Raw genomic sequence first — 11,096 nt, forward strand, 5'->3', positions numbered from 1 at the left:
CACTGGGGAATCATGGTCGTAAGTGCTGTGGAGTGGTGAGGGTACGCAGCTGGATGTCGTAACTTCCTGGATTGATCTAGGGAAACGTGAGGGGTGAGGTGTCATTGGATCTGGTCATGAAGACCATACGTGATTGGGGTTTTTTATGAACAAGTACATAGGAACACAAATGAGGAGGTAAGGAAGTGCAAAATTGGGGGGCGGGGGAAATGGAATTTATGCTGAAGGATCTTAAACCCAGAGGAAGGATTTTGGACTCTACTATGCAGACAGTAATCTGAGGGAAAGAGAAAAGGAAGAGTGAGGACATTAAAATCTTGATGGAAGGGAAGAGCCAAGTCACGTGTCACAATGGGTGGCAATTTACAAGAAGCTACGTAGTACATTTCAGACTCTTTAAATATATCCATCAGAACAGTGCCAGCCAGAGGCTGAAGCACATTGTCTAGAACAGGCTTAAAACCATCAAGACAAAAAGGAGATTTGTGGTTGCCAGGAACTGAGGGAGGGGGAAATGGAAGTGACTGTTAATGAATATGAAATTTCCTTTTGTGGTGAGGAACTGCTCTGGAATTAGAATGATGACGGTTGTGCAACTTTGTCAGTACACTAAAACCCGCTGAGTTGTACATTTTGAAATGATGAATTTTGTGTGTTAATTGCATCTCAATTGAAAAAAATAACTTTTTAAAGTCATGTATCCACCACCATTTAAAAATAGTTAGACTTTATTTTTTTCGTATCTGTTTAGATACTATTTGTTCATTAGTTCTTGTTTTCGTACTTATTATGATTTAGTATCTAAGACCATGTTCAAAATTTGATGTCCTCTTCGGATTAGCAGTCCTGTTATTTATGCCGGCTTTGACAGCAGTTTTGCTCCAGCTTTCCATCTCTGATCTTGTTAACTCTACTACAAATAATGAGATCCCCACCCTAGCAGCTAAGACATTGCCACAAGGAGCTTTTCCTTGCCTGGCTCCAAGCCTGACAGGGCAGGGGAATTGTGCAGAGAGATTTGATTAGAGTTAGGGAAACAGATTAGGCATTTTAAATGAGCTTCACCCAGGATGAGGTGGGAGTAAGAATGAACAAGAACAGATGGAAAGGAGGGATGGTCATGAGCAAGAATGGAGAGGAAGTGATTCCAGAGCAGCAAAAGCTAGATTAATGTTTTTAGTACCAACTGGTACAACCTCTTGTCACTTAGTTCCTTGGAATTTCTACGGGAAGTTTATAGATAATGATTAAGCGTTGCATGATGCCTGGCATGCGATAAACATTTGATGAATTGTAATGATTGTGCGAGGATTTTGTGTTTGTGTTTTGTTTTGACTTCTTCCCAGGAGACTCTCGCTTCCATGCCAGTTAATCATTATCATTCTCATCTATGGGAAGTAGAAATTGTTATCCTCATGTTATAAATAAGACTACTGAAAGATGAGCAGTGTTAAATGATTTGCCCAAGGTCACAATTAATAGATAACTGTGCCCTTCACCTTCCTCTTGGACTGCGATTTTGTATAAAGATAGAGCAAATCCCGTTAAGTTCTAGAGAGAAGCTGAGAGTTCACAGAGGGTGATAAAATCTAGAGGAGCCACGTGGAGGTGAGAGTTTAGAAGTAGGAGTGGAGACAGTAAGAATGCCAGGAAAAGCAAGGTCAACTGAGGAGATCTCTGCAAAAATAAGACGAATCAGGACAAGAGCAAGACCTATCTTTGGCGATTTGAATTGGCAGGACTGAGCCGGCAAACCGGCTCAGTGAGAAGAAGGGCAGGGTGACTTTGACGGACGCCAGTGCCTTGAAGCTTGGACGGGAAAAGCTGAGAAGCTCTGGGAACCTAAGCAAACAGAAAGAAGGGGACCAAGTAGGGCAAATCTCACAGCAGCAGTATTTATGGGAATATGCTTTTCACCTGTTGCTCTTGTGTGCCGTCTGGTGGCTTCATTACAAGGCAGGAAGAAGCAGAAGGGCCATCTGGAATCAAGCTCCTTTGCAAGGTGAGGATTCTTTAGATACTGAGAAATTAACTTTCACGGAAGAATAGCCTGCAGGGGATGGTAGGTTACCCTAACCCTGATGATCCCCAGACAGCCAGCAACTCTTCTGTCCTAAAACCAATCTTCCCTTCTGATAAAACCCAACATCACGTAATCCTCTGACAGTTATGTTATTCTGTAATATGACGGGTTATCGTTCCATGTGTTTATGCCTTCTCCCCTACTAGACTAGAAATGCTTGCTGAGAAAGGTGTGGCTACTATTCCTTTTTGATGTTCCCACAGATACTGGTTAATCTATTGGGCCCATTTATCAAACACCTGGTTGACTGACCTCTTGACTCAAACACGGAAATGATTCCCCCTAAACGGGCCAAGTCTGAGCCTGTTGGCCAAGGCAGGCTTCCCTGGGAAGCAGATACTGACATGGGCAGTAGAGGTCAGGATGTTTCCTAAGGTGTACCCTTGGGAGCAACACCTGTGGAGGGAGAAGGAGGAGGCCGACTACAGGGAGGGAGACAGCTGCAGTAGGGGCCCAGCAACAGCCCGGGGGGGGGGGCCCCCAGGGAGCTCCGGAGCTAGAATGACCCTTCGGAGTTCTCTCAAGTTGGGTTGATGTGGACAGGACCTTCCTTCTTCACCAGTCAGTTGCTGGAGCAGGCCACCTGGGGAGGGAATGTGACCGTGAATGAGGCAGCTATTGGCCACTGAGGCAACACTTGAAGGGGCTGATAGCTAATGACTGTCAGGCGACAGGACTCTGAGCCCCTGAAGGGCAGCAGCGATGCTACAGTGAAGGGGGGTCTGGGCGGTGCAGCCCAGTGTCCGCTCGCACTGGGAAATGCAGGATAAATGGAGGTGCGGTCTTCAAAGGCAGGAGTTACCTGCACCCTCTACTTCGGAGTACCTCTCTGAGCCCAAAGACAAGGGTGTCAGTGCCCACAGTTACATTCGTTATTTTCCTGTCTGAGTTCAGTTAGACTGCATTTGTCATGACAGTTTGAGAACTTGCTGTCCACACCTGCAAAAAGAAACCATTTTTATAAAAAGTAGAGCACTGCCTTTGCCCCTAGGTTGGGACGCTTTCAGAATAAGTCCCCAAGATGCCCCACGGTCTCAAGAAATACTGACTGAAATGGCATGTATGCTCAATTGTGATTCTTTGCTGTCTTTTTCTAAGAGTACTTCAACCCTGTTTGGGACCGAACACACAATAATACGAAACAGGGGAGGTAGAGAGAAAGGAATAGGCTGCCAATACGCTGTGCTGGGTTTTTCAGAGGAATCACCCTGTTTTACAGGTGGAACTAGCTTTAGACAGCACAAGACAGGATGCTGGAAGAACGACTTGGACGGTAAAAGCTAGCCAAAGGAAGTGCAGGTTTCCCGGGGGCAGGTGCTTGGTGCTTCTCTGCAAACAGGTAACAGGGAAATCGCAGCCTTTTAAGCTGAGGGAGCAAATAGCAGGGGCAGAGCATCCCTGCCTCCCTGTCTGGAGAAATCAGCAGATTGCACACCTGCTGCTGCACACGCTGCCTCTGCCAAGCACAGCGGCTCAGCTGCAAGACACCGCTTCTGGCCTGCTGCTCTGAGCTCTCCCAGTCTTCAGGGACACAGCCCCTCCCAAGGCGAGTTCAGCCGGGTTCTCTGGCAGCCAAAGTCTACGTGGACCCTACAGGGAGTGGTAGAGAAAAGTGAGTTTGACGTGCTTGGAAATATTTAGATCTGGGATGTAAACTGCAAGGAAAATATTTACTCTGTTTGCTTTAATACCGCAGAGGTTTGGATCCAGGGAATCTTCAGAGAAATAGAAGTCTCCTGCCAAGACATCAGTTTAACAATTTGGTCAGTGACAAAAGGGCATGCGGTTTAACTCGTCTGAATTTATATAGCCTGTTTCCAGTGTATTAACATGTCTGTCCCACCGGTTTAGAGGACTGTTTTCTTTAACCTGTGAATTTGGGGTTTGGTTTTCGAATTGGGGCAGAATGAAAATGCTTTCCTTTGACAGAAAGCAAGCAAGCAGGTCACACGTGGCTCAAGTGGCTGCCAGCCGAGCAGAGGCGGCGGACTTCCCATCAGCGCCTGACTCTTCCGAAGCCCAGCTCCTCACAGGAGACAGACTGCTGGCTCATGGCCCTTGGTGGAAATTCCCTTACAGGTTGCAACCTGGAGTTCAGGTATACTGAGGAGTGCTAAAGAACTATCTAATAGTATTCTTGGTAGGTAGGTTTTAACCAGGAATTATGATAAAGGAGAAGCCTTTGTAAACGTGATTCGAAAAGTTGCATGTTTTGAGTTTTTGTCTTTCACGGAGAGATTCCACCTTGGGCAGAACTTTTAGGATCCACTTTGACTTCCCTCTAGTTTTCGGTTCGCATTAGTCCACAGCAGAATGGGAAAGAGTTACCTGTAAAGGGAAGGTTTTGGTGTTGTTTTTTTTTTTTTTTAAGTATCAGTTATATACACACTACATATGTGGGTATAGCTATCTGGAGGAAAAAACATACAAAAAATGAGACTGGCACAGAATGTTCCCACGAGAGTCTGTACGAGATTACCTGGGACACCCTCCTGCCTTCAGACAGCATAGCAGGCAGAGAAAATTTTAACCATTTTTCAACTCTCAGAAAAGTAGATTCCGTGATCTCTGATAGTTTTCGATTCCACTGTCTAATTGCTTCCCTCCTTTGGCAATTTTAATTTCAGTTAAGCCCCTTCTGCTGTACTGCCGAGCCAATTCCTCCCATATAGTTGACACGGAGGATGAACAGCTGCTTCTCCATCACTGGTCACAGTTGTATTTCTGTTCTCTTTTAACAGCTGTGAAACAGAATTCCTATTCAGAATTTCACAACAGTCGACTGAGAAGAGCCTGTTCTCATCTCTCTGGCAATGGAGATTTTGTGCTCCACTTCCTTTTCAGAGCCCTTACCCTCTCCCCATCCTTCTTGACTGTTGCCGCCACATGTGTGATTCCAACTAAATCTGATGTCTGCTGATGAAACTTCAAATATTTTAGGTCCTCTGGACAGTTTCTCCCTGAGTCAAAAAATAAAGTTATCCCACTTCTCCAAACAACTCAACAATTAATTAAAGAAAGCATTTTAATACCAAACTGGTTATTCTGACATAACATACTTTTTCCACATCTTCTTAGTTGCAGATTAGCCATAGGAACAACTACAGCAGGAAAAATTCAAACATGCAAAAAATTGTATTTGCTAATGAGCTAATTTTCTTAAAAACCATTAGGGAAATATAGACATTTGGTTTATAGCAGCTTAGAACAAAGAGGGATATGAAAAGTTAGTCTAAATCGAATTCCTTTCATTTTGGAGAAAGAAAATCAAGCTAGAGCAGCAATTTTTTTGAGTCAGATAACTAGTCTCTGGTGTAACGTAAATATCCTCGAGCTCACTTCCCCATTTTGGTAGGTTCTTTGGTCTTTAACACATGGTCACCTGAAAATCAGAAAACAGGAAGGTTCTTCAACATTGAAAGGTAAACCAAGATAACTATATGTGGTCATTCTACTGGCCAAAATAATTCTCCTACCCTCTAGATCAGAAAGAATTTCCAACTGGTAGAGATTTATACATTAACTGAGCTGCTTTATTCACCTCTAAAGTTCAAGTCTTTCTGGGAGGTATCCATTTTATACTATTTAGGCTCTTATACATAGTATGAAGGAACAGTCTGAGAGTAGGTTTTGATTGAGCAAGAGGAGGAAATACATCCAGAATGTCTTAAATGCCATTTAATTTAAACTTAACAACAAAATGTTAATGAACATGTTAGTTTTCTATTGCTGCTGCCACAAGCTTAGTGGATTAAATAACACAAGTGTATTATCTAATGGTCTGTAGGATGGAAGTCTGAAATGGGTTTCACTGGGGTAACATCAGGATGTTGGCCAGGCTGCATTCCCTTCTAGAGGCTCCAGAGGAGAATTCATTCTCTTGTCTTTTTCAGATTCTGGGGGCCACCTCCATCCCTTGGTTGTATCCCCTTCCTCCATCTTCAAAGCCAGCCACAGTGAGTCAAGTCCTAACATGGCCTCACTCTGACTTCCTCTCCACCCCCTTTCTTCTATTGTTAAGAACTCTTGAGATTGCATTAGGCCCACCCATGTAATCCAAGATCATCTCTCTTTCTAAAATCAGCTGACAAGCAACCTTAATCCCATCTGCAACCTGGATTTACTATAGTCACAGATTCCATGGATTAGGAAGAGGATATCTTTGGCAAGTATCATCATTCTACCTAACACACGCTATAACAAACAAAACAAAGCACAGCTAATCTCAAAGTCTTAACTAAATAAAAGTTCATTTCCTACTCACATCAGGTGTTTCTGCTGGGACAGTCTTCCAAGGGACCATTCAGGGACCCAGGCTCCTTCCACCTTCTGGATCCACCCTCCCACAGGGCTTCAAGGTCTTCTCCATTCAGTTACCACGTGGGGGGAGTGAGATTTTTGTGTGTGTCATTTTATGAGTCAGGCCTGGAAATAGTGAAAATTATTTCCACCCATATTCCATTGGCAGTACCAAGAACAAGGGAGGTTGGGAAGTGTAGACCATCTGTGTGCTTGGGAAAGAAAGGAAATGCTCTTGATGAAGAGCTCATCAGCGTTTGCCCAGTCTGCTCCTAGTCACCAGTCATCCATTTCATCTTTCTTCTGCATGTGAAACACACCTGTCCTTCCTGAAGGTAGAAAACCCAAGGTTGCCACCAGTCATTGCTTTAAGTTCAAATTCCAGATCCTTCGGTGCTGTTCAGGCCTCCAGATCAGGACTGAAGAAGGTTCCTTGAACCTAAGAACTGTATCTACTTACACACATACACACACACACACACACACACACACACACAAGCTCAATATCCAATGGTGATATACAGACAGAAAAACCATATTTCAAACTCTTGTTAGGACAAGGAAAAGAATAAGAGACACATAGTTGTTACTGGCCCACAGCAATTTTGAAATTCTTCTTGACAGATGTTATTGAAGGACCCTACTCTCTTTGGGTAGGGAACGTTCTTCATTGAGTCTTGAGTTGTGCTCTCTAGAACCTCTCCTCTCCAGTGTTCTCCATGGCTCCTGCCTCAGGCCTCTGGGAGGTTCTTCGTTGTCCGCTATCCCCTGTGACCTTAACAAAGTGGCTGTTGGGTCAATACTTGGCCCTGGTGAAGTTAGGGGACCCAGCACCAATCTTAAAGCTTAAGAAGTCAGTCTTTTCAGTCCAGGCTCAAAGTATCTTTAGTGATACAATTTTTATCCAAAATTAACACAGCTTTTAATCTTTTTGTTTCTAGATAATTCCATGTGCCAGTGTCTAGACCTGAAGTTTTTTCATAGCACTATTTCTCAAGTCTGATTTTAAAAGATTTGCTTCTTTATCCACTTCCCTCCAAGCCAATCTCAGCCCCCTCAAAGCCATCAGGCGGTATATGTTTGAAGACCATAACCTTAATCTGATCTTTATCTTATGGTTATGTGTTTTTGTTTTGTTTTCTGCTAAGAATCTTACTGCACTTTTGCCATTCAGAGTCTTTTTCAATTTATCTCTAATACCTGGGGTGCAAAGGCAGATTTTTCCAATCCTAAAAGTTATGGATCTCTGGATACTCTATCTACCTTGATTTCTGCCTCAAAACAAGCTGGGTTTTTGTTTCTGTTTTTGGTTTTTTTTTTTTTTCTTTGCTTATCTCTTTCTTGTTATACATTGCTAAGAGATAACAGCAAATAGTAGCAAATAGACAATGTTGCTCTCATTCTTATCAACCTTTTATACAAGAACTAGAGGCTTAACAGTTGCATGAGGTCTGTTCTGCCTTTCTATGTACTGAAATCAATAGTTCTACTATGTATTTTGCCATGAAATATCATGAACCAGACCTTCATCTTTCCAACCTAATCAATTGGTTTCTCTACTTCTTGCCAACTGATCAGCCAATACCACACATTTTAGGTTTGTGCTATGTTAGCACCCAGCTTCCAAACACCAATTTCCAAATTAGTTAAGGTGATATTAGCTACTATAGCAAGCAAACCCTGCAGTCTCAGAGCTTTAGCACTCAGTTGATCTATTTCTAGCTCATATCATGGTCCATAGTGGCTGATTCTAAGTTCAGCTTCGTATCTGGTCGCTCACGGACTCAAGTTCCTTCCATCTTGTAGTTCTACCTTATTATAGGCTCTCAGTTCCTTTTTCTTTCAGAAACGGATGGGAAAAGAGAACACGGATTTTGTTATGAACTGAGCCGGAAGTGAATATAATTTTTGCCCGCATTCTACTGGCCAGAATTAAGTCATATGGCTACATTTAATTGCAAAGGGTGATAGGAAATGTATTTTTTTATTTTATTTTTATTTTTTGTATACATTTATATATATTACTGAAGTATAGTCAGCTTACAGTGTTGTGTCCGTGTCTGGTGAACAGCACAGTGCTTCAGTCATACGTGAACGTGCATATATTCGTTTTCATACTCTTTTGCACCATAAGTTACCACAAGATATTGAATATAGTTGCCTATGCTATACAGTATGAACTTGTTGTTTATTTATTTTATAGATGTTAGTTAGTATCTGCAAATCTCGAACTCCCAGTTTCCCCCTTCCCACCCCCTTCCCCCTTGGAGGAAATGTACTTTTGTTGTGTGTTTCCAATGGGAAAAGGTAATGGTTTTGGTGCACCGGTGCAGTCTGGGTCACACCAGAGCTTACGGAACTGAGTATATTGTGCACCAAAAGCTGCACTTTGCCCTGTGAACTGTTATCGATAGCTGTGGGGTGTTTGGCAGTGAGAGCACTGTTGACAGCATAATATTGATATGCAAATGATTTTGAAATTTCGAGGCTTTCAAAACACCACAGATCAGAGGTCATTTATTTACATGAGTGTATTATTGATATATTGTTGATGATACCTGGTAATCAGACACTGTGTTAGGCATTAGGCTAATGGAAATCGACAGGATGCATTCTTGTCCTCAGAAAGCTCTCAGTGTTCCAAGAGAGGCAAACATGTACACATGTAGCTAAAATGCAACCCTTTTTTTCTATAATAAAACTCTATATGTGCTATGGAAGCATAAAAAAGGAGACCTATTATGCCCTGATCTTACAGAAAAGTAAACAGGAACGGTGAGGGGAAAGTCAACAGTACTTAAGGGTGTCCTGTTTTTGTTTTTCGCTTTGCTATGTAAATGTACTATCTCATTAAATAAGAAAGATTGTGAGTAGGGGGTTATCAAAATACTAAACATGCTGAACTGAAGAAGTAAAAATGAAAAGTATTTTAAAAAGGTCAGTGGTTTTTCTAGTTGAGTGCTTTAGGGAAAGAGATCTTGAAATCTTAAAATCTAGAACAATGTTCAAACTCAGAAAATCAGCACAGCCATTTCCCCCCTTTTCGTGGTTGCCATTGTTGACATTGAAGAGGAACTGGAATGAATAAGTGAATGGTCAAAAGTTTGTTTTTGAGATGCCTCCAATATGGCACTTGGGCAACCTCCCATGATGCTCGGTCCCTGTTGGGTCTGATGAAGGCAGACATTCATTAAGCCTCTCACCACCAGTGGTTGGAACCCATCCACTTCATGCGAATAGACAACCACAAGTATTTCATTCCGTATATCAGTCCCAGAAGCTGAGCGTGGAATGCACACAGTATGCTTTGAACCTCATAATTGTTCCTTGTAATAATAAATTTTTACATTTGAACCTGTGAGTTATCAAGGAAAAAGAAACACAAAGCCACTTTGGTTAGAGGATAGACTTAAAATAACAGGAATTATGGAGATGGAAAAATACCACTTTTCTTTGTTGGCCCAGGGATTTATGTTTGGGGAAAAAATGATTCAGAGGTGATGGCCTTTCTTGGACATTAACAAACTGTAGAACAGTTTGCGTCCCTGACAATGGATGGTGTGTAAATTCTAATAGGGAGGGGCTGTGGCAGGAAAAAAAAAAAAGAGCGAAGCTCAGGCAGCTTGATGTTTATAAAGAGAAACTTTTTGGATTCTTTTTGTAAGGAAACTTTATTATGAAATTCTCCTCATCCTTTACTAGAGAGTGAGAACATTTGTTGTGAATACGAAGTTGCTGAAAGCAGTACAGCCGAACGGACAACAGGTTTTTCCAGCCAACTTGTTACCCTCAACTCAGGCTTATCAGATTCTGAGCCTTATACAAATGAACTCCAGATGGGAGAAATGTTTAAACATTAGAAGTCCCAGGACCAAAGAATAAAGAGAAAATAGACATTTTTTTTTTCCCTCGAATTTCCAAAAAGGAGAAGTCGAAAGGAAAGTGTTGACAGTTGGAGTTTTGACACATTTTTTAAATTTCATATGCAGAAACATTATTTTATATTGAAAGGCAAACTACAGATTACCATGATAGTTGTATCTATCAAATAGGGGAAGGGGTTTGTCTCCCTCCTTAATGCCTCATGCAAATTTATAAGAACATAATTAACTAATAGTATACTGTCCAGTGTTATAGCTAATTGATAAGTGAACAAAGATAAATAATAGATATGCAAATGAGAAATGTTTACTTATGCCAATAATAAAAATTATCATTAAATTGAGGTCACATTTCACCTATTAAATTATAATAAACATCAAAAGAACAATTTTAAAGCTAGCAAGAGCATCGTGAACTGATTTTCCTTCATCACCGATGGTATTGTAAATTGGTAAAAATGTTTTGGAATGCAGCTTGAAATTTCATGTACTTGTTGGTTGAAGAAGCTGGGTTCAGAGGTGTGAAATTGTGAAATAATTTTATCTTTCTTCCACAATAGCTTAAAGTTTTGTGTTGAATCTTCCTTCTTTGCCTTTGGACAGAAACCTCTGGTAAACTCATTCTTGGGTAAACAAAAGTCCAGCCTGAGATTAAGAAACTAAACAAAACACAGCACAAATCCTTCATTATATAATCCTGATTCACACTTCTTCACTGGACTCCTGACGCATAAGGAAGCTGGATGCTCCATTATTTTCCCACCTTATTCTTCCGTTCCTTCTCCTTTACCACCTAGGTTGTTTCTTGGCCGCTCCTTGGTGATAAGGAGTCA

General features: G+C 41.6%; 1 long non-coding RNA gene across 1 annotated transcript; it reads left to right on the plus strand.

The window, feature by feature from the left end:
* The first annotated feature begins 1,557 nt into the window (after window positions 1–1,557).
* LOC141573533 (uncharacterized) lies at window positions 1,558–5,062 on the plus strand. The gene is made up of 3 exons (XR_012499317.1): window positions 1,558–2,002; window positions 4,013–4,181; window positions 4,825–5,062. It is a non-coding gene; the product is annotated as an uncharacterized LOC141573533 (long non-coding RNA).
* Window positions 5,063–11,096: the final 6,034 nt, after the last annotated feature.

The sequence above is a fragment of the Camelus bactrianus genome, chromosome 16, assembly GCF_048773025.1.
Source record: "Camelus bactrianus isolate YW-2024 breed Bactrian camel chromosome 16, ASM4877302v1, whole genome shotgun sequence".
In the NCBI taxonomy this organism is placed as follows: Eukaryota; Metazoa; Chordata; class Mammalia; order Artiodactyla; family Camelidae; genus Camelus; species Camelus bactrianus.